This window comes from Hordeum vulgare, chromosome 7H (genome assembly GCF_904849725.1).
Source record: "Hordeum vulgare subsp. vulgare chromosome 7H, MorexV3_pseudomolecules_assembly, whole genome shotgun sequence".
Lineage (NCBI taxonomy): Eukaryota > Viridiplantae > Streptophyta > Magnoliopsida > Poales > Poaceae > Hordeum > Hordeum vulgare.
This window is the reverse complement of record NC_058524.1, coordinates 408,761,546-408,783,069: the sequence shown is the minus strand read 5'-3', so window position 1 is coordinate 408,783,069 and position 21,524 is coordinate 408,761,546.

The following is a 21,524-nucleotide window of genomic DNA, read 5'->3' as shown; positions in this document are numbered from 1 at the left end:
AGGACTCCTCAGATGTGATCATGGGTAATCTCTTGGTTAATTCTATTCCTGAAAAGTTCTGTTTGACACTAGTGCACCGCATTCATTCATTTCAAGGCCTTTCGTTGCTAAGAATGATATAATAACATAGGAAACTCCTAAGACTTTAAAAATCATTTCTCCAGGTATTCAAATGACTTCTCGTGTGTTTGTTCCGGATGCTTTGGTCGAGATGGGCAATTATTCTTTTGAGGCTTCTACAATTATTCTTGGCAATTGCAATATTGATCTTATTCTTGGCATAGATTTTCTGGCAATGAACAAGGTTTTGGTTGATTTTTAAGCTAAAGGAGTTAAATTGACTCATCCTTCCGAAGACGTGATCATTTTCGCTACTCGCGATGACACGATTCATCTATTCTCTCAGAATGAGAAAGGTGAAATTTCAGCCATTTCTCAAGTGTGTGTTGACTGTGAGTATGAAGATGTGTTTCCACAAGAATTGCCAGGAATGCCTCCTCACCGGATAGTAGAGTTTGTTATTAAACTCGAGCTTGTAACAGAAACAGTTTGCATGCGTCCTTATAAGCTTGGTCCCGAAGAGCTGAAAGAGTTTAAGAAGCAGCTTGATGAACAAGAACGCCTGGGTCTAATTAGACCAAGTTCTTCTCCTTGGGGTTGTGTTGTTCTGTTAGTCAAAAAGAAGGATGGCACGGAACAACTTTATGTCGATTACCGCCCATTAAATAAAAAGGCAATCATGAACAAGTATCCACTTCCCAACATCAATGGATTGTTTGAGCACTAGAAAGGGGCCAATATTTTCTCTAAGCTTGATCTTTGGATGGGTTATCATCAAATCCAAATTCGTGAAGAAGATATTCCCAAGACCGCTTTAAGGACAAGCATTGGCTCTTATGAGGACCGACTTTCTCTCAGGTGATGAATTATGTCTTCTCTCCCTTCAAGAATGAGTTTGTCTTGATTTATCTGGATGACATTGTAGTCTTCTCTGAGACTGAGGAAGAACATGCAGAACATCTCCTCCTTGTGCTTGATAAGCTAAGAGAGCATACGTTCTATGATAAGTTCTCAAAATGTTAGTTTTGGCTCAATCAAGTAGTGTAACTTGGGCACATCATCTTTGCCGAGGGCATCAAGGTGGATCCTGAAAAGGTTCAAGCCATTGTTCAGTGGGAGCCTCCTTAGAATGTGAAGCAACATCAAGCTTTCTCGAGCTTACAAGCTATTGAAGAAGATTTGTTGAGAACGTTTCCAAGATTGCTAAGCCTCTTTCCAACCTTCTTCAGAAGAGCGTAAAAAATGTCTGGACTACAGAGTGTGAATTGACATTCAGTACACTCAAGGAGAATCTCACCTCAGCTCCAGTTTTGACTCCGCATAATGATTTCAAGCCTTACCAAGTGTTTTGTGATGTATCTCTCCAAGGTCTTGGTGGTGTTCTGATGCAAGAGAAGAAAGTGGTAGCTTATACCTCTAGGCAGTTGAAGCCAAGTGAGAAAAACTACCCCACTCATGATCTTGACTTGGCAAGAGTCGTCCATGCTTTGATGACTTGGAGACACCTCTTGTTGGGAAGACAGGTTGAAGTCTACACTGATCACAACAGTCTGAAATACATCTTCACTCAACTGAATCTCAATGTTCGTCAAACACATTGGGTGGAGATGATCCAAGATTATATTCCAAGCATTGACTATACTCCACGCAAAGCAAATGTGATTGCAGATGCTTTGAGCATAAAGACTTACTGCAATAGTCTCATCCTCAAGCCATTCCAGACTGATCTTTGTGAATATTTCAGGAAGATCAATCTTCAAGTAGGGCCTTAGGTATTTCTTGCCAACCTTCAGATTTCTCATACCTTAGAAAACCAAGTACGCCAAGCTCAACTTCTTGATGCTATGGTGAAGAAACTGAAGATTAGCTTGGCAAAGAGCATTATAAAGTATAAGTGTTTCTGTGTTGCTGACAAAGATACTTTGTTCTTTGAGGATTGCCTTGTGGTTACAAAAGGAGTGCTCACAAAAGTTATCATGGATGATGCCCACAATTCCCTCCTCTCGATACATCCAGGTAGCTCTAATATGTATCAGGATCTAAAACAAACCTTCTTGTGGATTCGCATGAAACATGAGATTGCTCAGTTCGTGAACGAGTGTGATGTGTGTAGCAGAGTGAAGGCGGAACATCAACATCCAACATGTCTCCTTCATACTTTGTCTATACCCGAGTGGAAATTCGATCATGTAGAGATGCATTTCATAATTGGGTTTCCTAAGACCAAGAGGGGCAACGATGCCATCTTTGTGGTCATCGACAAGTTGACTAAAGTTGCTCATTTCCTTCCGGTCAAAGAATCTATCTCAGCAGCTTAGCTAGCAGATTTGTACACTTCAAGGATAGTTTCTTTGCATGGTGTTCCAGTGCTCATTTCTTTATATCGCGGAAGCATCTTTACTTCCAAGTTCTGGGATTCCTTTCAGACTGCAATGGGCACAAAGGTCCGTTTCAGTACTGCCTTCCATCCTGAGACTACTGGTCAAGTGGAGAGAGTCAATCAATTCTTGAAGATATGCTCATAGCTTGTGTGATTTCTTTTGGCATGAAACGGGAAGAGTGCCTCCCGTTTGTCGAGTTCTCATACAACAACAGTTATCAAGCAAGTTCAAGCAAGGCTCCTTTTTGAGATTCTATATGGGAGATTCTATATGGCTTATCATATGTTTGCTATGGTAGTCGTGGTTTATCTATTATTTCTGCTAGTAAAATCACTTGGTAAATCGCTCATTTTTTCAACAATCCAAAAACCTTATTATAGGTGATTTACCCCAAGTGGTTTTGCTGCTTCCATGAGACCTCCTATGTTTGAGGGTATCCACTATAAGAGGTGGCGCGTGAGAGCTGTTCTATGGTTTCAAACCATGAGCTACTATGACGCCACTCTTGGCAAACCTGAAGGAGATCATGATGCTCAACAGGAACTAGCTTTTCAGAAAATGGATACCTTGTTTAAGGATGATCTCTTGAGTGTTACTGGTGAGAACATAGTTGATGCTCATGTGTCAATTGATAATGGAAAAGATATGTGGGATGCACTCGAGGCCAAGTGTGGGGTATCGGATGCTGGCACTGAGCTATACATCATGAAACAATTCTATGACTACAGGATGACTGACGAGTGCTCCGTGGTTGAGCAAGCTCATGAGATACACTCATTTGCTAGAGAACTTGAGCACTTCAATTGCATGCTATCGGACAAGTTTGTTGCCAAAGGCATCATCACAAAACTTCCTCCTTCGTGGAGGAACTTTGCTACCTTACTGAAGCATAAGAGGCAGGAGTTTTCCATTCCGGATCTCATTAGTACTCTTGATGTGGAAGAAAAGGCGAGAGCAAAAGACACACGTGCTCGAAGTATTGGTGGAGGATCTAGTGCTTATCTGGTATAGAAGAAAAACTTCCAGACCCACAATTTCAAGAACAAGGGCAAGTTTGATGGTAAAGAAAAGTTCGATGGGAAGAACAAGGTTGTACAGCACACCAACTTCAAGAAGAAGAATGACAAGAAGAAAGGTGTTTGCGGAGATCCTGATCATTGGGCACCTAACTGCCCTAACCGTTATGACAAGTGTCAACATGAGAAAGGCGGCAAGCCCGTTAATGTTGTCATTGGTGACACTGACCTCAAGGATGATGGGTATGGTATATTTCCCACTCTTCTTTGAGTATGTCATTTCCCTGATTGGTTGATTGACACGGGTACTAATATGCATGTATGAGGTGATATTTTCATGTTTTCGTCTTATCAGACCATAGGGACTTCCACCGTGCTGATGGGCAACGGTTCAAGTGCTTCTTCTCATGGTGTTCGCACGGTCGATCTGAAGTTTACTTTCGGGAGGTCGTGCGGCTGAAGAAAGTGCATTATGTCGCTTCCGTCAATAAATTTTTTGTTTTGGACTCTAATTTGCATGATTTGAATGGAACTAACCCGGACTGACGCTGTTTTCAGCAGAATTGCCATGGTGTTGTTTTTGTGCAGAAATAAAAGTTCTCGGAATGTCCTGCAAATTTACGGAGATTTTTTCTGGAATAAAAGAAAAATACCTGCGCAAAGATCAGCCGGAGGGGGCGTGCCAGTGGGCCACAAGCCCACAGGCCGCAGCCACCCCCCTAGGCCGCGCCGTGAGGGCTTGTGGGCCCACGTGGCACCACATCTCCCAAACTCAGCTCTATATCTTCCGTCTCGCCTAGAAAAAAATCAGAGTGCAGGTTTCATCGCGTTTTACGATACGGAGGCGCCGCCACCTCCTGTTCTTCATCTGGAGGGTAGATCTGGAGTCCCTTCGGGGTTCCGGAGAGGGGAAATCGTCGCCACCGTCATCATCAACCTTCCTCCATCGACAATTCCATGATGCTCTTCACCGTTCATGAGTAATCTCATCGTAGGCTTGCTGGACGGTGATGAGTTGGACGAGATCTATCATGTAATCGAGTTAGTTTTGACGGGGATTGATCCCTAGTATCCACTATGTTCTAGATTGATGTTGCTACTACTTGGCTATGCTTAATGCTTGTCACTAGGGCCCGAGTGCCATGGTTTCAGATCTGAACCTATTATGTTGTCGCCAATATATATGTGTTTTAGATCCTATCTTGCAAGTTGTAGTCACCTACTATGTGTTATGACCCGGCAACCCCGGAGTGACAATAACCGGAACCACTCCTGGAGATGACCATAGTATGAGGAGTTCATGTATTCACCACGTGTTAATGCGTTGGTCTGGTTCTTTATTAAAAGGAGAACCTTAATATCCCGTAGTTTCCATTAGGACCCCGCTGCCATGGGAGGGATCGACAATAGATGTCATGCAAGTTCTTTTCCCTAAGCATGTATGACTACATACGGAATACATGCCTACATTAGATTGACGAACGGGAGCTAGTTACTTATCTCTCCGTGTTATAGTTGTTACATGATGAATCACATCCGTCATACTCATCCATCACCAACCCACTGCCTACGAGTGTTTTACTACTGGTCCTTGCTACGTTACTTTGTCCAGGCTTGTCCCTTGCTACAAAAGGGACTGGGCCACTTTGCTGCTGCTACCACTTTGCTACTACTGTTGTTACTGATGTTACTCTGCTGCTATTCTACTGTTGTTCCTTGCTACTCTGATGTTACTTGTTGCAAGACTATTTCGACACCGTTGCCGGGGAAGAATAGTTCCCCGTCCACGTGCAACTTACTGGCGCCATCGATACAACAATTAGGAATAGTCTGCCGTCCACAGTCCTGTTTCTGACACCATTGCTATCATACTACTTTGCTACTGATACTTTGCTTGCAGACACTAATCTTTCAGGTGTGGTTGTATCTGACAAACTCAGCTGCTAATACTTGAGAATATTCTTTCGCTTCATGCTAGCAGTCCCTGGGAACGACACTAGAGAAATGTTGTTGACGTGTTCCTGACTTGATGCCTCCGCGGCAACAGAGCCAGAACTGCTCCCAGTTGCTCACCAATTAGCAATTGTCTTGCAATGGCCCACCAGCGCATGGGTTCGCGGCAGTTTTCGAGGGTAGAGTATTCAACCCAAATTTGTTGGTTCGCCCGACAGGAAGTGAGAGGATACTCTCAAGTATTAGCAGCTGAATGTGTCAGATTCAACCACACCTGAAAGATTAGTATTTGCAAGCAAGGTATCAGCAGCAAAGTAGTATGATAACAACGATGCCAGAAAACGATCTGTTCACGGCAGACTATTCCTAACGGTTGTATCAATGGCGCCAGAAGTTGCCCGTGGACGGGAAATATTCTTTCCCGTCAACGTCGAGAGAAAAAGTATTGTAGCAGGTAACAGCAGTGTAACGAGTAACAATAGTGGCAAGGAACAACAATAGTGACAGCAGTAGCAAGTAGCAGCAGCAGCAGAGCAAAACATGTAACAACAGGAGTGGGACAAACTCGTAGGAAATAGTTTGGTGATTTGTTTGGATGACATTCATCATGCAACAGTTATAACACGGAGAGATATGTGGCTAGCTCCCGTTTGTCAATGTGATGTAGGCATGCATTCCGTGTGTCATCATACGTGCTTAGAGAAAAGAACTTGCATGACATCTATTGTCCATCCCTCCCGTGGCAGCGGGGTCCAAAAGTAAACTACGGGATATTAAGGTTCTCCTTTTAATAAAGAACCAGACCAACGCATTAGCACTTGGTGAACACATGAACTCCTCAAACTATGGTCATCACCGAGAGTGGTTCCGGTTATTGTCACTCCAGGGTTGCCGGGTCATAACACATAGTAGGTAACTACAACTTGCAAGATCGGATCTAAAACACACATATATTGGTGACAACATAATAATTTCATATCTGAAATCATGGCACTCGGGCCCTGGTGAAAAGCATTAAGCATGGCAAAGTAGTAGCAACATCAATCTCAGAACATAGTGGATACTAGGGATCAATCCCCGTCAAAACTAACTCGATTACATGATAGATCTCATCCTACTCAGCACTGCCCAGCGAGCCTACGAATAGATTATTCACGAACGATGAAGAGCTTCATGGAATTGGAGAGGGAAGAAGGTTGATGATTAAAATGGCCACGATTTCCCCTCTCTGGAGCCCAAAACATATTCCAGATCTGCCCTCCAGATGAAGAACAGGATGTGGCGGCGCCTCCGTCTCGCGAACGCGACGAAATCTTGTCTCTTTATTTTTTTCTGGGACGAAAGTGAATTTATAGAGCTGAGTTTGGGGGCGGCAGAGCCACCTGAGCCCCACAAGCTTGGTAGCCGCCACCAGGGGGCGACTACAGGGCTTGTGGCCCACTGGCCCATCCCCTTAGGTGGATCTTTGCGCAGGTATTTTTCATATTTTCCAGAAATATTCTCCGTAAATTTTTAGGACGTTCAAAACTTTCATTTCTGCACAAAAACAACGCCAAGGCAATTATGCTGAAAACAACGTTAGTCTAGGTTAGTTCCATTCAAATCATGCAAATTAGAGTCCAAAACCAGGGCAAAAGAGTTTGGAAAAGTAGATACGATGGAGACGTATCACTTCCCCTTTGGCGAGTCAACAAATTTGGGTTGAATACTCTACCCTCAAAAACTGTTGCGATCCCCTATACTTGAGGGTTATCAAGACCTTTTTCTGGCGCCGTTGCCGGGGAAGCACAGCTATATTCTCTGAGTCACTTGGGATTGACGTCTGCTGGTCACTATGAGGAATCCGAAAGATCCAAGAACTAAAATCTTGCCTTCCACTACGAGGAGAGGTAAGGAACTGCCATCTAGCTGTGCACTTGATTCACCTTCAGTTTTGAGTAAGTTTGCGACTTCGCCTCCTGCTAGAAATCTTGATATATCGCCTGTGCTTGATACTATGCCTGATGATGCTATGCTTGATACTATGCCTGATGATCCCATGCTTGATACAATGCCTGCTATGCCTGATACTGCTTTGCCACTAGGTGCATTCCTTGATGCACATATTGCTAGAGTTGCTGCTAGACGTGATGATACTTCTGAAACTACTGATACTATCGAAGTAGAACCTGCTACTATGCCTAAATTGCCTGTTATGCCTGAGCGCTATGTTATGGAAGGAGAGATAGCTGAGGATTTTCTTGCATGTAAGGATAGCTATGATGTTGAGAAATTACTGCTCAAGTGGAAATAAAAATCTCTGAACGCTAGGATGAAATACGAACCGAAGTTTGCTACTTCCCCTATCTTTGTGATCGATAGGGATTATGAATTCTCTCTCGATCCTGAGTTAATCACTCTGGTTGAATCTGATCCTTTTCACGGTTATGAGTCTGAAACGGTTGTAGCCCATCTTACCAAACTGCAGGATATAGCCACCCTATTCACTAGTGAGGAAAAGATCGGCCACTACTATATTCTCAAGTTGTTTCCTTTCTCGCTAAAGGATGATGCTAAGACCTGGTTCACTTCTCTTGCTCCTGGTTTTGTGCGTAGCCCCCAGGATATGGTCTACTACTTCTCTGAAAAATATTTCCCTGCCCATAAGAAGCAAGCTGCCTTGCAGGAAATATACAACTTTGCTCAAGTTGAAGAAGAGAGTCTCCCACAAGCTTGGGGGAGGCTCATCCAGCTACTGAATGCTTTGCCTGATCACCCTCTTGGGAAGAATGAAATACTTGATATTTTCTATAATGGACTTGCGGATGCTTCCAAAGATCACCTAGATAGTTGCGCTGGTTGTGTTTTTAGGGAACGAATTGTAGAACAAGCTGAGATTCTACTGAATAACATCTTGTGCAATGAGAATGCTTGGACTATTCCCGAACCACTTCCTAAGCCAACTCCGAAAAAAGAGGTATTCTATTCCTCAGTCCTGAAGATATGCAAGAAGCCAAGAAATCTATGCGAGAGAAAGGCATTAAATCTGAAGATGTCAAAAATCTACCACCTATCGAAGAGGTCCATGGTCTCGATAACCCAATACAGGTAGTAGAAGTAAATTCTCTGCGTAGGTTTGATGAGAGTGATACTCCTTTTGATAAACCTCCTAGCCTATGCCTGGATGAATTTTATAACTTTGTTGCCAAACAACAAAGTTTCAATGATTATGTTAGCAGACAATTGGAACAGAATGCTCGTATGCTTAGTCAAAGTGCTTGTGTGGACAGAAACTTCAATGATCTAAAGCTTCTGAGTAAACATGCCTCTATGGTTACTACTCAGGTAGAACAAGTACTTAAAGTTCAGAATGACTTGCTCAATGAGTTGAATGACAATTCTATTAGAGTCGTTACTAGAGGTGGTAGAATGACCCAGGAACCTTTGTATCCTGAGGGTCATCCGAAGAGAATTGAACAAGATTCTCAAGGAGTTAGCACTGATGCACTTAGTCATCCAAGAAAGAATAAGAAAGATGATAGGGATGTGCACGCTAGCAACCCTGTTGCTGCTAGACCTGAGAGTCCAAACGATGCCTCTGTCTCTGATGCTGAAACACAATCTGGTGATGAACATGAGCCTAATGATAATATCAATAGTGATGTTCATATTGATGCTCAACCTAGAAATGATAAGAATGTGGAGATTGAACCTGTTGATCTTGATAACCCACAGCCTAAGAATAGAAGATATGATAAGAATGACTTCACTGCTAGGAAGCATGGTAAAGAAAGGGAGCCATGGGTTCAGAAACCCATGCCCTTTCCTCCCAAACCATCCAAGAAAAAGGATGATGAGGATTTTGAGCGATTTGTTGAAATGATCACACTTGTCTTTCTGCAAATGCGTTTGACAGATATGCTCAAGATGTCTCCGTATGCTAAGTACATGAAATATATTGTGACTAATAAGATGAGGATACCTGAGGTTGAAATTTCCACCATGCTTGCTAATTGTACCTTCAAGGGTGGAACTCCTAAGAAACTAGGTGATCCCGGTGTGCCCACTATACCTTGCTCCATTAAAGGCAACTACGTTAGAACTGCGTTATGCGACCTTGGAGCCGGTGTTAGTGTTATGCCTATCTCTCTTTATCGTAGAATTGAACTGGATAAGTTGACACCCACTGAAATATATCTGCAAATGGCCGACAAATCAACTGCTTTCCCTATCGGCATTTGCGAGGATGTGCCTGTTGTGGTTTCTAACGTCACCATCTTAACATACTTTGTTATCTTGGATATTCCCAAGGACGATGCCATGGCGGTCATCCTCGGAAGACCCTTTTTAAACACTGCAGGGGCTGTTATAGATTGCAACAAAGGCAATGTCACTTTCCATGTCAACGATAATGAGCATACGGTGCACTTTCCAAAGAAACAATATCGAGTACATTGCATCAATGCTATCGAAAGGACTTCATCGATTCTTATTGGGAGCTTTGAATGCCCTATTCCTTGTGTCAAGATGAAGTATGATTTGCTTGTTGGGGAGGTACATATCCCCATTTAGGTGACCTAGTGACTATTCAGAAATTCTCCGTTCTATTTTGCGATTCGGAAAGGTTTGTCAAAGAGGCTTGATCAACATCACTGACGAATTCCTTTCGATGACCATGAGATGGATGAATCGAGGAGTCACAAACTTATATTCCAAGCTTTCATCTTCGGTTGCTTAGAATAAAAATGATAGGTTTAGTTTAGTTTTCCCTGTTTTCTGTTTTAGCGTCCGATAGAAAAGTACCCCGAAAATAAAAGTTCTCCGAACATCCTGAAAATCAATTATGATTTTTTCTGGAATTTTTGACAAATTTTGAGACAAAGAGCTTGTCTGGGGGCCACACCAGTGGGCCTCAAGCCCTAGGGGCGCGGGCACCCCCCTGGCCGCGGCACCCAGGCTTGTGGGGCCCACAGGCACCCCCTCCACTCATTCTTTCTCTCATCTGGTTCTCCTACCTCCAGAAAAAACCGTTTCGCAGCTCAAACCCGTGTTCTTGCTCCTCTTGCTAGGATTTTCGATCTCTTTGCTCAAATCACCGTTCTCCGAACTGTTTTGGGGAAATTACTCCTTGGTAAGTGACTCCTCAATTGGTCCAATTACTTTTTTTACTCTAGTGCCTTATACTCCGCGTATTATTACTGCCTTGGTAACCATGTTCTTGAGCTTTGCATGTTGATTTTAGCTGGTCCCAAGTAGTTTTGATGCGTAATATGGCCTCTAGGCACTTGTGGGAGTAGCTGCTACAAGTTTCGTTGAGCCTTGTAAACTTTTCCTTAGAATCACTAAAAATTTCAGAAATTTTTAGAGATAGAAAAGGGGAAAGATGAGGAGGTTCTTAAGAGATTCTTCAAGCCGTGACCCCAAGGATGATGGAAGTGAGAAGAAGCCCAAGTATCTGGTCCCTCGAGTCGCAGAAGTTCGAGCTTGCGAGTGGCCAAGAGACATGTTCTTACGCGCCGCTGGAATTTATGAGGACTTTTATCACTTGGTGGAAAACGCAGGCCTTACCGCCTTCGTTGAAGATAAGTGTCCGCAATACCTCCTCCTCACTAATATCTTCGTACAAAGCGTCAATTTCTATCCGAGGAAGACTCCTCCTATGGTTGAGTTCAAACTTTATGATTTCCCCCAGCGCATGTCACTCCAAGATTTTTGCAATTTTTGCAAATTACCTTACGTTGGGGATATTCATGAACCTCGTCCACGGGACATGGAAGCTTTCATCAGTACAATTGTTGTAGGAGAGGAGAGAGGAGTGTCTTGCGCTAGAGCTTCTAGCATTCATTTTCCCGTGCTTCGGTACTTCTCACAATTTGTGAGAAAATGTTTGATTGGCCGTGGGAAGGCTGGGTCACTTAGTTCCCCGGATCTTGCGGTCTTGCGCGAAGCCGTTTATAATGATAAAACTTATAGCTTGGGCGCTATAGTAGCTCAACGGTTGAACCTGAACCGTTCTAAAGGTGTTGTCTATGGAGGTATCTATGCTACCCGTCTTGCCAGACGCTTTGAGATACCCATTAGACTCGAGGAGGAAGAAGAGGTTCTTCTTCCCGAGAGATATCTAGATTACGATAGCATGGTTCACCATGACTTTCTTGATAGAGATATAAGTAGAAGGATGATTTATAACCTGGTGTTTAATCAGGGTACTCGTGAGACTATTACTTTGCCTGCTCCTTCTTTGTTCAATCTTCATGCATGCAGGTACATTATTATACCCTCGGACATCTACGCATATTGGGGCTTAGCCCAACCACAGGTGCCCGTGCCCGAGCCACCAGTCGAGTACCAGATGCCAGTTTATCAGTGGGAGCCGGAGGATCTCACATAGCAATGGCATCCTCAGTCCAGTCCGGAGTATCCCGGAGCTAGTTATTTCCCTCCTTGGGAGTAGACCAACTTAGGCCAAAAGCCTAAGCTTGGGGGAGTACGTGTTCTCACCGACTTTACATTCTTGCTTATGCTTTTACTTTGTTAGCAGGTGTTCACACTTTGCCACTGTATCATCCATGCTAGTTTGTTTTCTTTTTCTCGTTTTCTTTTCATGTGTCTGTCTAGTTTGAGAAAACCCCCAAAAAATTGTTTTTCTTCTTTTGCTTGTTGGGAGCTTTCCCGTGTAAATAGTTTTCTTTTTCTTTGGGTCAAGGTAGAAGATATTGGTTACAATGTTTAGTGGCTCTTGCATGCATACCTGTTTAGCTTTCAAAGAGCCATATTACTTTGTCTTCTCCTTTGTGTTTGCCTGCAGATTCCAGCGTAGTCCAATGCACGAGCACTCTCATTATTGTTCATATCGTTCGGTCGTGCAAGTGAAAGGCAATAATGACGATATATGATGAAGTGACTGAGCCTGGAAAAGCTGGTATGAACTCGATCTATTTTGTTTTTGTAAATATGACTAGCTCATCACGCCTGATTCAGCTTTGTTGTGAGAGAAACATGTTTGCAATGACAACTTAGAGATCATAGTTGCTTATGCCATGCTTACTTAGCTAGGAGCTTATAATGGTTTGTCTTGGTTGCCAACATGAATGTTGAGATGACTATGATGTAGTATGATAGGATGGTATCCTCCTATGAATGTTTCAAGTGGCTTGACTTGGCGCATGTTCACCCATGTAGTTGAAACAAAATCAACATAGCCTCTATGATGTTCATGTTCATGGTGATTTATGTCCTACTCATGCTTGCACTCAATGTTAGTTACTCTCAATGCATTTTGATGACTGTTGTCGCTCTCTAGTTGGTCGCTTCCCAGTCTTTTGCTAGCCTTCACTAGTACTAAGCGGGAATACTGCTTGTGCATCCACCTCCATAAACCCAAAGTTGTGCCATATGAGTCCACCATACATACCTATGTGCGGTACCTACCTGCCGTTCCAAGTAAATTTGCATGTGCTACTCTCTAAACCTTCAAGAAATAATCTGTTTTGCGTGCCTGAACCGCTCATGTGGTCACAGGGGGCTATCAGTATCTTCCATGCTAGGCGTGTTATCCTCGATATGTGTTTATTCACTATCATTCACGAGAAAGGGGCCAGTAATAGGAATTCCCAGTTCCATGCTCAAATCAAAAAGATAATTGCAAACAAAACTCCCCGAGGATTGATGTTGGTATGGACGGTGCCCGAGGATTCGGCTAGCCGTGGAGTGTGATTGATTGGTGGTGGGGGAGTCAAAACTTTACTTTTCTGTTTGGGAACTGCCTATAGCATGTGTAGCGTGGAAGATTTTGAGAACTCTTAGTCATTGCGTTGACAATGAAAGCATGCCACCCAAAATTATTATCTCTGTTTTCAAAGCTTGAGCTCTGGCACCTCTGCAAATCAATGCTTCCCTCTGCGAAGGGCCCGTCTATTTATGTTCCTGTTGAGTCATCCTCCTCTTACAAAAGCACCAATTAGAGTGCACCTCTGTCGTTTTTATGCTTTGCTTTTAACTGTGTTGAGTATGACTGTGACTGGATCTTCTTTGCCATGAGTTACAATGTTTAGTCAGCCCTTGGTCTTTCAAGGTGCTCTGCATTTATGTTTTGCCGTCTCAGAAAGAGCTAGCGACATACCATCTATTCGTACTGCTTCATGATTGTTTTGATTGAAGTGTTGACATTTGAGGTTTATTATTATTTGCTCGCTAGCTGATTATGCCATTGATATGAGTTTACCATGAGACCTAGATGTCATTTGCTTATGTGGTTTGCTTGTGATCTTGCTGAAATTATGGTTATGAGTTAGACATAGTTGCAACCACAAGATCAAACAGAGTTCGTCAAAGTTTTTCTTTTGTCTCTTTCAGTTTGTCAACTGAATTGCTTGAGGACAAGCAAGGCTTGAAGCTTGGGGGAGTTGATACGTCTCCGTCGTATCTACTTTTCCGAAATCTTTTGCCCTTGTTTTGGACTCTAATTTGCATGATTTGAATGGAACTAACCCGGACTGACGCTGTTTTCAGCAGAATTGCCATGGTGTTGTTTTTGTGTAGAAATAAAAGTTCTCGGAATGTCCTTAAAATTTACGGAGATCTTTTCTGGAATAAAAGAAAAATACCCGCGCAAAGATCCACCTCACGGGGCGTGCGAGTGGGCCACAAGCCCACAGGCCGCGACCAACCCCCTAGGTCGCGCTGTGAGGGCTTGTGGGCCCCACGTGGCACCACCGCCCCCAAACTCAGCTCTATATCTTCCGTCTCGTCCGGAAAAAAATCAGAGAGAAGGTTTCATCGCGTTTTACGATATGGAGGCGCCACCACCTCCTGTTCTTCATCTGGAGGGCAGATCTAGAGTCCGTTCGGGGCTCCGGAGATGGGAAATCGTCGCCATCGTCATCATCAACCTTCATCCATCGATAATTCCATGATGCTCTTCACCGTTCGTGAGTAATCTCATCGTAGGCTTGCTGGACGGTGATGATTTGGATGAGATCTATCATGTAATCGAGTTAGTTTTGACGGGGACTGATCCCTAGTATCCACTATGTTCTAGATTGATGTTGCTACTACTTGTCTATGCTTAATGCTTGTCACTAGGGCCCGAGTGCCATGATTTCAGATCTGAACCTATTATGTTGTCACCAATATATGTGTGTTTTAGATCCTATCTTGCAAGTTGTAGTCAACTACCATGTGTTATGACCCGGCAACCCCGGAGTGACAATAGCCGGAAGCACTCCCGGAGATGACCATAGTATGAAGAGTTCATGTATTCACCACGTGTTAATGCGTTGGTCCGGTTCTTTATTAAAAGGAGAACCTTAATATCCCGTGGTTTCCATTAGAACTCCGCTGCCACGGGAGGGATGGACAATAGATGTCATGCAAGTTCTTTTCCCTAAGCACGTATGACTACATATGGAATACATGCCTACATTAGATTGACGATCGGGAGCTAGTTACTTATCTCTTCGTGATATAGCTGTTACATGATGAATCCCATCCGTCATACTCATCCATCACCGATCCACTGCCTACGAGTCTTTTACTACTGGTCCTTACTATGTTACTTTGTCCAGGCTTGTCCCTTGCTACAAAAGGGATTGGGCCACTTTGCAGCTGCTGTTGCCACTTTGCTACTACTCTTGCTACTGCTGTTACTCTGCCGTTGCTGCTACTGTTGTTCCTTGCTACTCTGGTGTTACTTGTTGCAAGACTTTTTCGACACCGTTGCCGGGGGAGACTAGTTCCCCGTCCATGTGCAACTTACTAGCGCCATCGATACAACAGTTAGGAATAGTCTGCCGTCAATAGTTCTATTTCTAACACCATTGCTATCATACTACTTTGCTACTGATACTTTGCTTACAGACACTAATCTTTTAGGTGTGGTTGAATCTGACAAACTCAGCTGCTAATACTTGAGAATATTCTTTCGCTTCCCCTTTGGCGAATCAATAAATTTGGGTTGAATACTCTACCCTCGAAAACTGTTGCGATCCCCTATACTTGAGGGTTATCAGCATGATCCATTTATAATTGATAGATGTTTGCAATAATGTTGTTAATCATGTTTCCAACAATAGTGAATCAAATGTGTGGCATTTGTGTCTCTGTCATGTTAATTTTGGTTGCATGTTGCGACTAGCCAAATTGAACTTAATCCCTAGTTTCACAACCGTCAGGGGATCTAAGTGTCAAGTTTGTCTGCAAGCCAAGCAACCTCGTATGTCTCACTCGACTACCGAAACGAGAAACCTTGCACCACTAGAGCTCATACATTCAGATCTATGTGAAATAATGGCATCTTGACAAAAGGTGGAAAGAAATATTTCATGATGTTAATTGATGACTCCACTAGATACTGCCAAGTGTATCTTCTGAAGTCTAAGGATGAGGCTTTGAACTATTTCAAGATCTATAAAGCTGAAGCTGAAAACCAACTTGATCGAAAGATCAAGAGGCTTAGGTCCGATCGTGGTGGAGAGTATTTATCAAATGAATTTTATTCTTTCTCTGCGGAACATGGTATAATCCACGAGAGGACGCCTCCCTATTCACCTCAGTGAAATGGGGTAGCCGAAAGAAAGAACCGTAGTCTAACTGATTTGGTTAACGCCATGTTCGACACATCGGGTCTCTCCAAGGCATGGTGGTGGGAGGCGATATTGACTGCATGTCATGTCCTAAACCGAGTTCCCACAAAGAACAAAGAGATAACTCCATTCGAGAAATGGGAGAAGAAAAGGTTAGAACTCTCTTATTTATGAACGTGGGGTTGTTTGGCGAAAGTAAATGTGCCAATTACAAAGAAGCGCAAGCTAGGACCAAAAATTGTGGATTGTGCTTTCCTGGGATATGCTTTTCATAGCATTGGATATAGTTTCTTGGTTGTAAAATCTGAGGTATGTGACATGCATGTCGGTATAATCATGGAATCGAATGATGCGACTTTCTTCGAAGATATCTTTCCCATGAAAGATATGGCTACCACATCTAATGAGGTGATGCCTAGTTCATCGAGTCATGAATTAGTTACAATTACTGAACCCATCGTTTTGATGGACAACTTTGAAAATCCTATGGAGGAGAATAATGAAGTTCCTACCAGGAGCAAGAGACAGAGGACTACAAAGTCCTTTGATGATGACTTTCTTGTGTATCTCATAGATGACACTTCGAGTTCTATTTCAGAAGCCTATGCGTCTAAAGATGCTGACTACTGGAAGGAAGCAGTCTGTAGTGATATGGATTCCATCTTGGCAATTGAAAGTTGGGAGATAATTGATCGTCCTTATGGGTGTAAACCTATAGGATGCAAATGGGTATTCAAGAAGAAGCTTAGGCCTGATGGCACTATCGAGAAGTACAAGGCACGACTCGTAGCCAAGCATTATACCCAAAAGGAAGGTGAAGACTTCTTTGATACTTACTCACCTATGGCTCGAGTGACCACTATTTGAGTACTATTTTCACTAGCTGCCTCACATGGTCTTCTCGTTCATCAAATGGATGTTAAGACTGCTTTCCTAAATGGAGAGTTGGATGAGGAAATTTACATGGAACAACCAGATGGGTTTGTAGTAGATGGTCAGGATGGAAAAGTGTGCAAGTTGATGAAGTCTTCATATGGACTTAAGCAAGCACCCAAGATGTGGCATGAGAAGTTTGAAAGAACTTTAACAACTGCATGCTTTGTAGTAAACGAAGCTGATAAATGTGTGTACTATCGCCATGGTGGGGGCGGGAGAGTTATCCTTTGCTTGTATGTTGATGACATACTGATTTTCAGAACAAATTTGAATGTTAATAATGAGGTCAAGGATTTTCTATCACACTCTTTTGAGATGAAGGATTTAGGAGTGGCTGGTGTCATTCTGAACATCAAGTTGTTGAGAGACGATGATGGTGGGATTACATTGCTTCAATCTCACTATGTGGAAAAGATCTTGAGTCGCTTTGGATATAGTGACTACAAGCCCTCTCCAACACCATATGATGCCAGCGTGCTGCTTCGAATGAATCGAACAATTGCTAGAGACCAATTGAAATATTCTCCGATTATTGGCTTGCTTATGTACTTAGCTAGTACTACAAGACCTGACATCTCTTTTGCTGTTAGCATACTGAGTCGGTTTGTCTCGAAACCAGGAGATGTCCATTGGAAAGCTCTAGAGAGAGTTTTGCGTTATTTGAATGGCACTGCAAATTATGGAATTCACTATACTAGACACCCAAAGGTGCTTGAAGGGTATAGTGATTCAAACTGGATCTCTGATGCAGATGATATAAAGGCCACGAGCGGATATGTATTCACTCATGGAGGTGGCGCTGTTTCTTGTAAGTCTTGGAAGGAAACGATCTTAACAAGGTCAACAATGGAAGCAGAACTCACAAAACTAGATACAGCTACGGTCGAAGCAGATTGGCTTCGCCGGCTCTTGAGTGACTTGCCGGTTGTTGAGAAACCTGTATCGGGTATCCTTATGAACCGCAACAATCAAATTGTGATCACGAAAGTGAGCATCTCAGAGGATAACATGAAGTCATCAAGACATGTTCAGAGAAGGTTAAAATCTGTCAGGAAAATGAGAAACTCCGGAGTTATTGCATTGGATTATATCCAAACATCTAAAAATCTAGCAGATCCTTTTACTAAGGGTCTATCACATAATGTGATAGATAATGCATCGAGGGAGATGGGTATGAGACCCACAATATGAGTTGTTCAAAGTGGTAACCTATTCTTTGTGATTGGAGATCCCGAGAATTAGATGTGGAAGAAAAGTTGTTGTTCAACTGAGGGGAAAGTATCCTTATCATTAATAATACCACTCCATGAAGATGCAATACTCCTAAACTGCATGGCAGGTTGATATACATCTTAATATGTTCTAAGTGGCTTATTAAAGCAGAGATGTTGTCCTGCAGAACAACTTTTGAAGAACACACCTATATGAGTCTAATTGTTAACGTCGCAATCTATGAGAGTAGGGTGCTCTCTAGTAAACTCATGAAAGGTCTCAGAGTATGACGCATAAGCTCCATCCACGGGGAAATCCCAGAGTAGCCTAGTATCGGTCAAGACTCTATGTGAAGCTACATTCGCACAAAACTTGCACTCCAAGGCCTAGTCCACTCTTCAAGTTTCTTACTAGTGTAGCATAGAATTCTAGGTGGAAGTTCAACTTAATAGTCTCCACTGCAGTATCGGTATATAAAACAGTGTTTTTGAACCAATTGCAAATTTTGTGTGCCTCTCGGATCTGGTGGGGGATTGCTGGAATTTTTACCTATTTTGGCCAGCCCAAGATACAATGTTGGAAATTCCTAATAAACCCTAGAGGCCTACGCATCCCATTTGTGCAAGGAAAAAGGTGGAAAAGTTTAGTCCCACATTGCTAGTTTAGTGGGAGTTGGACCTCTTTATAAGGAAGTATTTTTCCAAGCATGTATAATCATGAGAGCAAGAGAGACATACACGCACGCTCCTCCTCCGCCGCCCACCTCTCCTCGTCACGACGCGCCGCGGGTTGCGGGAATGAGCCGAGCCGAACTAAATTTTGGCCACGCACGACTGGTATACGAAAGGTCACTCAGAAGCTGAACGTTTTGCCGTAGTGTATCTTGAACACGAACGCCGCACCCTTCGGCTGTTGTCTGTTCATTTCGTATCCCTCGTTCTCTTCGGCTCCCGTCGCTAGCCTCTCACCTCCTTCTTTTGCGCCTATAAAAGAGAGGTCGCTCCTCTCCAGAGATACGCATCAAAACTTCCTCTCGCCACCGGTTCCAAACTCTGTGTTGCTGCTACGTTCTTCCCCATCCCGGCTTGCGGCGTGCACCGTAGGGCGGGACAGTAGGCCTCTGAAACTCCATCTTTTTGGGTCCTGTATGAGAGAAGGGTTGATACGTCCATTTTGCATCATGCTTTCATGTTGATATTTATTGCTTTATGGGCTGTTATATTACTTTGTGGTACCATATTCATGCATTTTCTCTCTTATTTTGCAAGGTTTATTTGAAGAGGGAGAATTCAGGCAGCTGGAATTCTGGACTGGAAAAGGAGCAAATCTTAGTCCACTATTCTGCACATCTCCAAATGCCCTGAAAAGTTACATGGAATTTTTTGGCATTATATAAAAAATACTTGGCGAAACAAGTACCAGAGGGGGGATGCCAGGGCGCCACAAGCCCTGCCACCGCCACCCCCTGGTGGCGGAGTTGGGGCTTGTGGGCTCCCTGACGGCCCACTAGCCCCCCTCTTTTGCTATATGAAGGGTTTTGGTCCAGAAAAAAAATCATTCGGGAGCTTTTTCGTGGTTTCGCCGCAGCCACGAGGCGGAACTTGAGCATATCCAATCTAGAGCTTCGGCAGGACGATCGTGCCGAGGAAACTTCCCTCCCGGAGGTGGAAATCGTCGCCATCGTCATCACCAGCACTCCTCTCGTCGGAGGGGAGGCATCTTCATCAACACCATCTCCTCTCCAATCCCTAGTTCATCTCTTGTAATCAATCTCCGTCTCACGACTCCGATTGGTACTTGTAAGGTTGCTAGTAGTGTTGACTAATCTTTGTAGTTGATGCTAGTTGGATTACTTGGTGGAAGAGTTTATGTTCAGATCCTTGATGCTATTCATTACACCTCTGATCATGATTATGATTATGCTTTGTGAGTAGTTAATTTTGTTCCCGAGGACATGGGATAAGTCATGCTTATATAGTCATGTGAATTTGATATTCGTTCGGTATTTTGATATGCTGTATGTTGTCTTTTCCTCTAGTGGTGTTATGTGAATGTCGACTACATAACACTTCACCATATTTGGGCCTAGAGGAAGGCATTGGGGAGTAGTAAGTAGATGATGGGTTGCTGGAGTGACAGAAACTTAAACCCCAGTCTATGTGTTGCTTCGTAAGGGGCTGATTTGGATCCACTAGTTTAATGCTATGGTTAGACTTTGTCTTAATTCTTCTTTTGTAGTTGCGGATGCTTGCGAGAGAGGTTAATCATAAGTGGGATGCTTGTCCAAGTAAGGGCAGTACCCAAGCGCCGGTCCACCCACATATCAAACTATCAAAGTAACGAACGCTAATCATATGAACATGATGAAACTAGCATGATAGAAATTCCCGTGTGTCCTCGGGAGCGTTTTTCCTCCTATAAGACTTTGTTCAGGCTTGTCCCTTGCTACAAAAGGGATTGGGCCACTTGCTGCACTGTTGCTACTACTTGTTACTTGTTACTTTATGCTTGCTACGTTTCACCTCGCTACACAATCACTTGTTACCGCTACTTTCAGTGCTTGCAGTTATTACCTTGCTGAAATCCGTTTATCAGAGCCTTCTGCTCCTTGTTGGGTTCGACACACTTACTTATCGAAAGGACTAGATTGATCCCCTATACTTGTGGGTCATCAAGACTCTTTTCTCGCGCCGTTGCGGGGGAGTGAAGCGCCTCTGGTAAGTGGAAATTGGTAAGGAAACATTTTTATACTGTGCTGAAATTTATTGTCACTTGTCACTATGGAAACTGTTCCTTTGAGGAGTTTGTTCGGGGTATCTTCACCACGAACAGAAGCACGAGGAGTTGTTCCTCAACCTGAGGTACCTACTGAAAATATCTTTTATGAAATCCCTTCGGGTATGCTTGAGAAACTGCTGGCTAATCCTTTCATAGGAGATGGATCTTCACATCCAGACTTGCATCTAATCTATATAGATGAAGTTTGTGGTTTATTTAAGCTTGGAGGTTTGCCCGAGGATGAGGTAAAGAAGAAAGGCTTTCCATTATCTTTGAAGGATAAGGCGTTTACATGGTATAGGCTATGTGATGATACTAGATCATGGGGCTACAATCGGTCGAAATTGGAATTTCATCAAAAGTTCTATCCTATGCATTTAGTACATCGTGATCGGAACTTTATTTATAACTTTTGGCCTCGAGACAGGGAAAGCATAGCTCAAGCTTGGGGGAGGCTTAAATCAATGATATATTCATGCCCCAATCATGAGCTCTTGAGAGAAATCATCACTCAAAACTTTTATGCTTGGCTTTCTCATGAAGATCGTACCATGCTTGACACTTCTTGTACCGGTTCTTTTATGAAGAAGGATATTGATCACTAGTGGAATTTATTGGAGAGAGTC